The following is a 9,987-nucleotide window of genomic DNA, read 5'->3' on the forward strand; positions in this document are numbered from 1 at the left end:
TTTTGGATAATCTTTGCTTTCCTCATGTATTATGTGCTGATGTCACCCCACAAATCCTCTGGTCTTCGGTCACTGATGTTCAATGTGTCACATCTTTCTTGAGATGGTCTCTAAATTCAGGCTAGATATGAAACAAAATTTAATGCTGTCAAGTCAAATTGACTCATAGCGACCCCTCCTTGGGTTTCCGAGGCAGTATCACTACAGAAGTAGGATTGCCCAACTTTCCTTCCGAGGAGTGGCTGGTGGGTTTGAACCGCCAGGCGTCTGGTTAGCAGGCAAGTGTCTTAGCCACTATGCTACCAGAGCTCCCAAATATACATACCAATCACTAATGCCAAAGATGAAGAAATTGAAGATTTTTACCAACTTCTGAAGTTTGAAATTGATCAAAAATGCAATCCAAATTCATTGATTATTACTGGTGATTGGAATGAGAAAGTTGGCAACAAAGAAGAAAGCCTAAAACCCTCCCCCCAAAATACACCCACTGCCATCAAGTCAATTGTGACTCATACTGACCCCCAATGGGTTTGTGAGGTGGTCAGTCTTTACAGAAGTAGATTGCCTGGTCTTCCTTCAGCAGAGTGGCTGTTGGGTTTGAACTGCCAACCTTCTGGTTAGCTGTTGAAGAAAACCTAGTTGGAAAATATGGTCTTAATGATAGAAACTACACCAGAGACTGCATGATAGAATTTTGTAAGACTAATGACCTATTCATTGGAAATACTTTTCTTTCAATAACATATATGGTGAGCAGATGGAATACACAAGGAATCAAATCAACTACATCTGTGGAAAGAGATGATGGAGAAGCTCAATATCATCAGTCAGAACAAGACCAGGGCTGACTGTGAAACAGACCATCAATTGCTCATATGCAAGTTCATGTTGAAGCTGAAAAAAATTTAAACAAGTCCATGAGAGCCAAAGTACAACCTTCAGTATGTTGCACATGAATTTAGTGGACCATCTCAAGAATAGATTTGTTGCAGTGATGAAAACCAGACAAGTTGTGGGGTGACATCAAGGACCTTATACATGAAAAGAGCAAAAGATCATTCAAAAGATAGGAAAGAAAGAAAAGATCCAAATGAACATCAGAAGAGACTCTGAAACTTGCTCTTGATTCTAGAATAGCTAAAAGTGAACTGAAGAAATAATAATAATAAATCATCTCATATTCTGCCACCTAACACAACCACTACTGTCATCATCTGTTATTTTTGTCCCTTAATCAATGACAGATTCACTCTTGTCCTATAGAAAGGACATTCTCAGTGAGAAAATGGAAGTAGAAGAGGAAGAATTTGTCTATTATCTATTTCAAGTGATAAAATCTACTTTAAATGAAGCAAGAAAGATCTCTTCACATAGCAACCTGAATATTTTTTCTTATAGTGGGTCTACCACAAGCAAATGAGGCTTTGATGGTTTGGTGGTACAATCCTTGCTTTCCATACAGGAGACCTAGGTTTGCTTATCGACCAATGCACCTTGTGTGCAGCTATGGCCACTTGGTCTGTTGAGGCCTGCGTGGAGGGATGGTACTGAAAAGTTCTCAGCAGCACATCCAGACTAAGATAGACTAAAAAGAAAGTCCTGGCAATCTACTTCTGAAAATGAGCCAATGAAAACTCTCTGGGTTACAATGGCTCAATCCACAGCCTATCACAGGGATGGCACAGGACTTGGTTGCATTTTGGTCCACTGTGCGTGGGGTTGACACGAGTCAGGGACCAACTTGATAGAAACTAACAACAGCCACAAACGTCAGGGTGTGTTCTCTGAAAGTTGACAAATTGAAGTTTACATTTGTCTTGTTATAGCAAGGAGCAAGAGAATGTGGCTGACGGAACTGTTGAAACAACAGTAGGTGTCAGTGAAGATTAAGCTTGGCTTTCTGGATTGGTACTTAATTCCACTACATTCCAAGCCCTAGGTGGCTTTTCAATCTATTCTCCCACAGTTCTCCACACAAACCTCAGACCTAGACCGAGACATGCCTCCCATCTTCATACTTATCACTATCTTTCTCTAGTATCGTCTTCTCTCTTATTGTCCAATTCCCAGATCACACTGTAGCCATGGAACAGTTGTAAAAGCCATTTCTATCCTTCTACTGCAAAGACTGGAAGCAAAATCCTGATTTTTCTTAGACTTCCTTCCAGCTAGGGGAGACCATGTAGTTCCTTCCTTCTCATCAGTGATACTTAGGAAGTGTGTTTTGTTGGAGAGAGGTTGGTATAGGACAGCATTTCTTTCCTGCTAGAAGAAGACTGTTAGTGATTACCCCAGTCTTGCTCCTTTCCTTCTTCCTGCCTTGAGTACAGATATGTCTGGAGGTACACAGGCTTCTCATGACAAGAAGTTGATGTACATGAGAGAGAGGGCAAGAGAACAGCCTTTATCTTATTGAGCTGTTGAACATGAGCCAGCAGGTGCTGGCTTGTAGGCTTTATTATAAGAGACATTAAAAAAAAAAAAAAAAAAAAGAAAAAGAAAAAAAAAAGCTCCTATTATTAAAGTCACCATAAGTCAGGTATTTTTTATTACTTGAAATCAAAGATATTCTTAACTGTTAGGACTGCCCTTGTCAGCCTTCCCTAACCAATCCAACTAGAAGCAATATATATATATAATGGTTACAAACTTGGCTTCTGGATCCAAACTTAGTCCTGAATCCCAAGTCTTTCATTTACTAGCTGTGAGTTACCTAACTTCCATAAACTTCATTTTACAAAACTAAATATGAGAACGATCATGGTATATGCATCATATAAATGCTATATGAAATAACATGCATTACATACTTAAGAGATTGGCTAGCATATATATGTCAAATCACATCTCTTTTTTTTTTTTTCTTAAATGAGTTTTTGTCGTTAGTTGCTGTTGAGTTGGCTCCAACTCATGGTGACCTTATGGACAACAGAACAAAACATTGCCCAGTCCCACACCATCTTCACGGTCATTGGTATATTTGAGTCCATTGTTTTGCCATTTCATTAAGATTTCTCTGTGTTTTGTTGAGCCTCTACACAAACTTTGATGTCTGTTTGTGGCAATTGATCTTTCCTTATGATGTGTCCAAAGTAAGGAAGCCAAAGTTTTGCCATCCTCAATTCTAAGGAGTAATATTCTGGTTACATGTTATTAATAGAGATGTAATTTCTGAACTCCTCCCATCTTGTATCCTGGGCCCTCTCCTTTTGCTCAGAGCCCCATGTTCTAACTTGGTACCATGAAGAGAATCCAGAGTATTCACCCAGCAGCCTGTCCTGTCCTGCTCTTGAGTGGGCCTGTGCCTGGAACTTGAGTTGACTTGGCTATAATTGCTCTCACAGCTGACCTTGGGCTTCATCCTTCTTTGCCCTTTGGTTTCATTTAAGGGGAAACTTGTATCAGGGAGAGAGTGGAAGTAGAGTATCATGAGTCCATTTCTTCTTGCTTCCCAGCTGCCAATGGGCAGCAGGCAGCCCAAGTGGCCCTGGCTGTTGCCATGGCAGTGGGCTCTAGGACACCACAAAGACAGGCTCTTGGTCTCCCTTTCACGTCAAGGATGGGAAAAATAAATTTTGTTCAAAGAGTCTCCCCACCCCTTGGGAACGAGGGATTATGCTGAAACTTTATTATTACTTTAAATAAATAAATTACTCCCTTGAGGCTAGATGAAAACATGCTCTTATGAAATTTTTTAAAAGGGGAAAGGAATTGAAGGGGAACAAAATCAAAGGTGCCCAAATGGATTGAAGTGGCTCCTCAGAAGCTGACAAAATAGCAATTTGTATTTATATTATGCTTCTCATCAAAGGAGCATTTCACAAAGGCCCCAATTCCCCAGTGTTGCCCCATGGAGCTTGACTCCAATGCAGAAATGCCCAGAATCTTGGAGTTCTGCCAGTTTCCAAAGCTTGGCCTCAGGGCTCTTACCAAGGCTGACCTCACACTCTGGAGCCCCGTCTCAGAGTCTTCCTGGGAACTGCTTGGGGACATCTGCGTCCCCACTGGGCAGTGGAAAAGAGAGTGGCTGCGTCCCAGGTAAAGATACCCAGTGGAGACTATCTATGAAAGCCTAACCAGAGGGTTATACATCTCCCCACCAGTACATACCAACACAGACATCGACATACAAAGTCTAGCACATGCATACACAAGCACACACACAGCACAGCACATGATGAAAACTATAGCAGTTTATTATAAGAAACAGAATTCTATCTGAGGTTAAGGTTCCATTTGCAGAGCTCAAAATTTCTGACTGTTTTTTGTTTACCTCAAATGTGTAGGACATGCAGGAAAGTGATAAAGAACTTTTTCTTTCATTATATTCTATATGGGAGACTATGTATATATATATATAGACAATCAGTGGCTGTCTGAAACATTTTGTTTGCTAAACAACTTTTTCTCTTAGTAGAATCTAGAGACTTAAGACTGAGCAATGACAAAACGGATTTTCAGTCCGTGAGTAATAATTGTCTGGATAACTGTGATTGTCAGAAAGACTTGGCATTTATTTTCCTATACGGCATTTACCTCAGACAGCCTCCCCTGTAAGATAAACCCCGTGAAGGTTGTCACTCAGCCAAGGTCAGGTAACCTGCTTTAAACATAATGGCACTTCTTTCTTGGAACATTATTCCAACTCCCAAATCAGCTACTTGATTATTCCCAGAAACCAGTCTTTTCTAGCTCTATGGTAAATGACTTTATCTGGTATAAATAAAAAAGAAGTATCATGTTTTTCATCCAATAATATTATTGGAGCTCTAAATTAGACAGGAGTTCCTGGGTAGTCCAAATATTTAAGTGCTCGATGACTAACTGAAAGGTTAGAGGTTTGAGTCCATACAGAGCCACCTCGAAAGAAAGCCCTGGTGATGTATTTCTGAAAAAGCAGCCATTGAAAACCCAAGGGAGCACAGTTCTACTCTGACACACATGGGGTTACCAGGAGTTGTAATCTACTAAGTATCTAGTTTTAAGTTAGACCTCCATTCATTCATCCATCAAACAAAGTAGCCTACCATACTAACCCAACTTCTTACAGAAAATCTTTCACTGAGATGAGATTTAAAATCTTAACATTCTAGAAGTGTCAGCCTAGGAGAGTGATTATCAAACCTTGAAAAGCTTCTCTATTTATAATAGATTTTGTTGGTTGCCTTCCCTCCCCCCATCTCTTGTCTTGTACAAAAAAAAAAAAATCAAACTCACTGCCTTCAAGTCAATTCTGACTCATAACAATCCCCTTCGGGTTTTCTAGGCAGTCAGTCTTCAAGGGAGTAGATTGCCCAGTCTTCCTTCTGTGGAGTGGCTGGTGGGTTTGAACCACCATTTAAGACTGCCCACTCACTCCAGTTTCCATTGTAGGAATTCTCTCATTCTTAGAATAGTTTCTAGTACTTTTTTTCCCCCTTGTCCCTAAATAATTACACAGCTTGTTTGAAAATTTACTAAATGTGTTTATCCAGGAAAGTTTGTAAATAGAGGTTAAATACAAACAATGAGAAATTTACTCAGTTATGAAAAGTCTTTAGTAACTTGTTTTCAAGTTACCAGGTATGAAAAGGGAATTGATTTTTTTTTAAGTTCTCTTTGTTCTTTTTCAAATACTTCCTTCTCACTGAGTGTCACATAACCTCTAAGATATTTTATCTGTGACTTTGATAACGTCCTTCCACCTTTTCACCTTTTTCTCTCCCTCACTAGATTCTAGTTCTTAGGGAAACCATGGCTCAAAGTCAGCCCTTCCTACTGAACACACTTCTAACAAAGGACTTAAATGCCTTCATTTTTTTTTTCTTGCTTCATAAAGCAAAAGACTTTAAGAAAAATTCTACTTAATTAACATCACTTTGTATTCCACAAAAATGAAAACAAAAATATTAATATTGCTTACTACATTATCTTTCAATATTCTTTATGTTGACATAGATAAATTATTGAGTTAGTTAAAAGATTATTTTTTTAAAGAAATAGCAAATGGGTCATCTGAGTATGAATCTAAATGCCTTTGTCCTAACTACTGGGAAACAGAGAAAGTTTATTGGCCATGTATTACAATCCACTCAGGACTGTATCTCAAGGCTATGTGAGAACTCACTTTTCCATTTTTTCAGATTTTCTCACTTTTGTTATGTTCTTAAAATATGTACCTTGTTTTAATCCAGAATTTTTCAAAATGTTACAAAAATAATAACTAAAAGATAATTTCCAGTTTAGATGTGTTTGGGAAATGCTGGATAAAATAAAGTAAGCATTTTTCTTTTTTTTAGCAGAAAGACTTCCCAGAGATTTTAAGATGTTTATGCACCATGAGAACCTAAAATGGATACCCTTGGAAGCAACACTAACACATTTATTTGACCTCCCATGCCCCTTTCTGAATTATGGTGTTGGTGAAGAATATTTAATATATTCTGAACTGCCAGAAGAAAGAAACTGATCTATCTTGGATGAAGTACAGCCAGAATAATCCTTAGAGATGAAGATGGTGAGATGTCATCTCATGAACTTTGGTCATGTTATCAGGAGGGACGAGTCTCTGGAGAAGGATATTATGTTTGGTAAAATAGAGGGTCAGCAGAAAAGAAGAAGAACCTCAACAAGATGGGTTGACACAGTGACTGCAACAATGGGTTCAAAGATAGTAAAGAGTGTAAGTGAAGCACAGAACTGGGCAATGTTTCCTTCTGTTTTACAAAGGGTTGCCAAGAGTCAAAACCAACTTGATAGCACATAACAAAAATAACCTACTCCTTGTCTGTCAGTTTGTCATCCTACAGTTGCTTAAATGTTGCTGGAGGTTACGCCAACAGTATTTCAAATACCAGCAGGGTGACCCATTGTGGATAGGTTTCAATGGAGCTACTGGAGTAAGAAGACTAGGAAGAAGCATGTGGCAGTCCACTACTGGAAATATTGCCCACTGAAAACCTTATGAATGAGAGTGAACCATTATCTGATACAGTACTGGAAAACTATGAATAATAGAGCAACACTGTCTGATATAAGGCCAGAAGATGAGCCCTACAAGTTGGAAGGCAGTCAAAATATGACTGGAGAAGAACTGCCTCCTCAAAGCAGAGGTGACCTTAATGAAGTGGATGGAATAAGCTTTCCAGACCTTCATTTGCTGATGTGGCATGACTCAAAATGAAAATAAACAGCAACAAAAATTCATTAATATTTGAAACATGGAATGTACGAAATATGAATCTAAGAAAATTGAAGGTGTCAAAAATGAAATTGTTGTTAGTTGTTGTTAGGTGCCATTGAGTCATCTCTAACTCATAGCGACCCTATGTACAGCAGAACAAAATACTGCCCAGTCCTGTGCCAACCCCACAGTCCTTGCTATACCTGAGCCCATCATTGCAGCCACTGTGTCAATCCATCATGCTGAGGGCCTTGCCTTTTTTTGTTGTCCATCACTTTTCCAAGCATGATATCTTTCTCTGGGGAATGGACCCTTCTGACAACATGACCAAAGTAGGTGAGACAAAGTCTGGCCATTCTCTTTTCCAAGGAGCATTCCAGCTGCACCTCTTCCAGGTCAGATTCATTAGTTCTTTTAGCAGTCCATGGTACTTTCAGCATTCTTCACCAACACCACAACTCAAAAGCATTGACTCTTCTTCAGTCTTCCCTTTTTATTGTCCAGCTCTCACATGCATATGAGGTGATTGAAAATACCATGGCTCGTGTCAAGCACACCTTAGTCTTCAAGGAAACATTTTTGCTCTTCAGCACTTGAAAGAGGTCCTTTGCAGCAGATTTGCCCAATGCTATACGATGTCTGATATCTCGACTGCTGCTTCCATTGGTGTTATTTGTAGAACCAAATAAGAAGTCTTTGGCAACTTCAAACTTTTCTCCATTTATCATGGTGCTGTTTACTGGCCCAGTGGTGAGGATTTTTCTTTTCTTTATATTGAGGTGTAATTCATACTGCAGCCTGTAGTCTTCAATCTTCATCAGTAAGTGTTTCAAGTCATCCTCAATTTCAGCAAGCAAAGTTGTGTTGCCTGCATAACGCAGGTTGCTAATGAGTCTTCCTCCAATCCTGATGCCACGTTCTTCTTCATATAGTTCAGATTCTTGGATTATTTGCTCAGCATATAAATTGAATAAGTATGATGAAAGCATACACCCTTGGCACACTCTTTATTTGATTTTAAACCATGGAGTGTTCCCTTGTTCTGTTCAAATGACAGCCTTCTGATCTATGTACAAGATCTTCAGGAGCACAATTAAGTGTTCTAGAATTCTCATTCTTCTCAATGTTATCTATAGTTTGTTATGATCTACATAATCAAATGCTTTTGCATAGTTAATAAAACACAAGTAAACATCTTTCTGGTATTCTTCACTTTGAGCCAAAAGCCATCTGACATCAGCAATGATATCCCTCATTCCACATCCTCTTCTGAATCCAGCTTGCATTTCTGGAAGTTCTCTGTCAGTATACTGCTGCAACCATTTTTTAATTATCTTCAGTAAGATTTTACTTGTGCATGATAATGATATTATTTGATAATTTCCACATTCTGTGGGATCACTTTCTTTGGAATGGGTACAAATATGGATCTCTTCCAGTCAGTTGGCCAGGTAAATGTCTTCCAAATCTCTTGGCATAGCCAAGTGAGTGTCTCTAATGTGGCATCTGTTTGTTGAAACATCTTAATAGGTATTCTGTCAATTTCTGGAGTCACCACTTCCTTCAGTGCAGCTTCAACTTGTTCCTTCAATACCATTGGCTCTTGATCATATGCCACCTTCTGAAATGGATGAATGTTGACCAATTTTTTTTGGTACAGTGACTCTGTGTATTCCTTCCATCTTCTTTTGATGTTTCCTGCATCATTCAACATATTGCCCATAGACTCTTTCAATATTGCAACTTGAGGTTTAAATTTTTTCTTCAGTTCTTTCAGCTTGAGAAATTCCAAGTGTGTTCTTCTCTTTTGTCTTTCCATCTCCATGTCTTTGCACATTTCATAATTATAACTGACTTTGTCTTCTCGAGCTGCTCTTTGAAATCTTCTATTTAATCTTTTATCTTGTCATTTCTTCCATTTGCTTTAGCTACTCTCCATTCAAGGGCAAATTTCAGAGTGCTTGTAAAAGAAAAATGGAATGCATAAGATAGTTTCCTAGGCATTAGTGAACTAAAATGGACTAGATTTTGAATTGGACAATCATATGCTGTACTAAGCTGGGAATGACATACTGAAGAGAAATGATGTCACATTCATTGTCAAAAGGAAAATTTCAAGATCTGTACTGAGTGCTTGCTTCAGCAGCACATGTACTAAAATCGGAATGGTGCAAAGAAGAATAGCATGGCCCGTAAGCAAGGATAACACTCAAATTTGTAAAGCATTCCATATTTTTCCACTGTGGAATTCAATATGGTGATTCCTTAAATGATTGGAAATAGAAATATCATATGATCCAGCAATCCCTTTACTAAGTATATATCCTAAAGATGTGAGATCCAGGACACAAAAAGATATATGCACACCCATATTCATCGCAGTACTATTCATAATAGCAAGGAAATGGGAACAACAGAAGTGCCCATCAACACAGGAATGGACAGCCAAACTATGGTACATATACACAATGGAATAATAGGCAACACTAATGAATAATGTAGAATCAGCAAAACACCTTATAATTTGGATGAACTTGGAGGACATTATGCTGAGTGAAATAAGTCAATCACAGAAAGACAAATATTGTATTAGTGCAGTATTGTAAAAAGTCCAGGAAAGGTTTACATATGGAAGGCAGCTTTCTTTGCTGGTTACCAGGGATGGGAGGGGAGGGGAGGGAAAATTGCTAGATAGGTAAGAGACTAGTATTTATCTGGGTGAAGGGAAAGCCAATATACCAAAAGTGAGTGATCAATATATAACAACACTTAGGAAAAGGAAGACACAGAGAGGTGCACAAGAAGTACAGACAACAAAGATA

At 38.7% G+C, this 9,987-nt stretch overlaps 1 non-coding gene across 1 annotated transcript; it reads left to right on the plus strand.

Moving 5' to 3' along the window:
* Nucleotides 1-9,295: 9,295 nt before the first annotated feature.
* On the plus strand, nt 9,296-9,402 carry LOC122150284. The gene has a single exon (XR_006163585.1). It is a non-coding gene; the product is annotated as a U6 spliceosomal RNA (small nuclear RNA).
* Nucleotides 9,403-9,987: the final 585 nt, after the last annotated feature.

This window comes from Orycteropus afer, unplaced genomic scaffold, assembly GCF_000298275.1.
Source record: "Orycteropus afer afer isolate SDZICR_OR568_19922 unplaced genomic scaffold, OryAfe1.0 scaffold00113, whole genome shotgun sequence".
NCBI classification, from domain to species: domain Eukaryota; kingdom Metazoa; phylum Chordata; class Mammalia; order Tubulidentata; family Orycteropodidae; genus Orycteropus; species Orycteropus afer.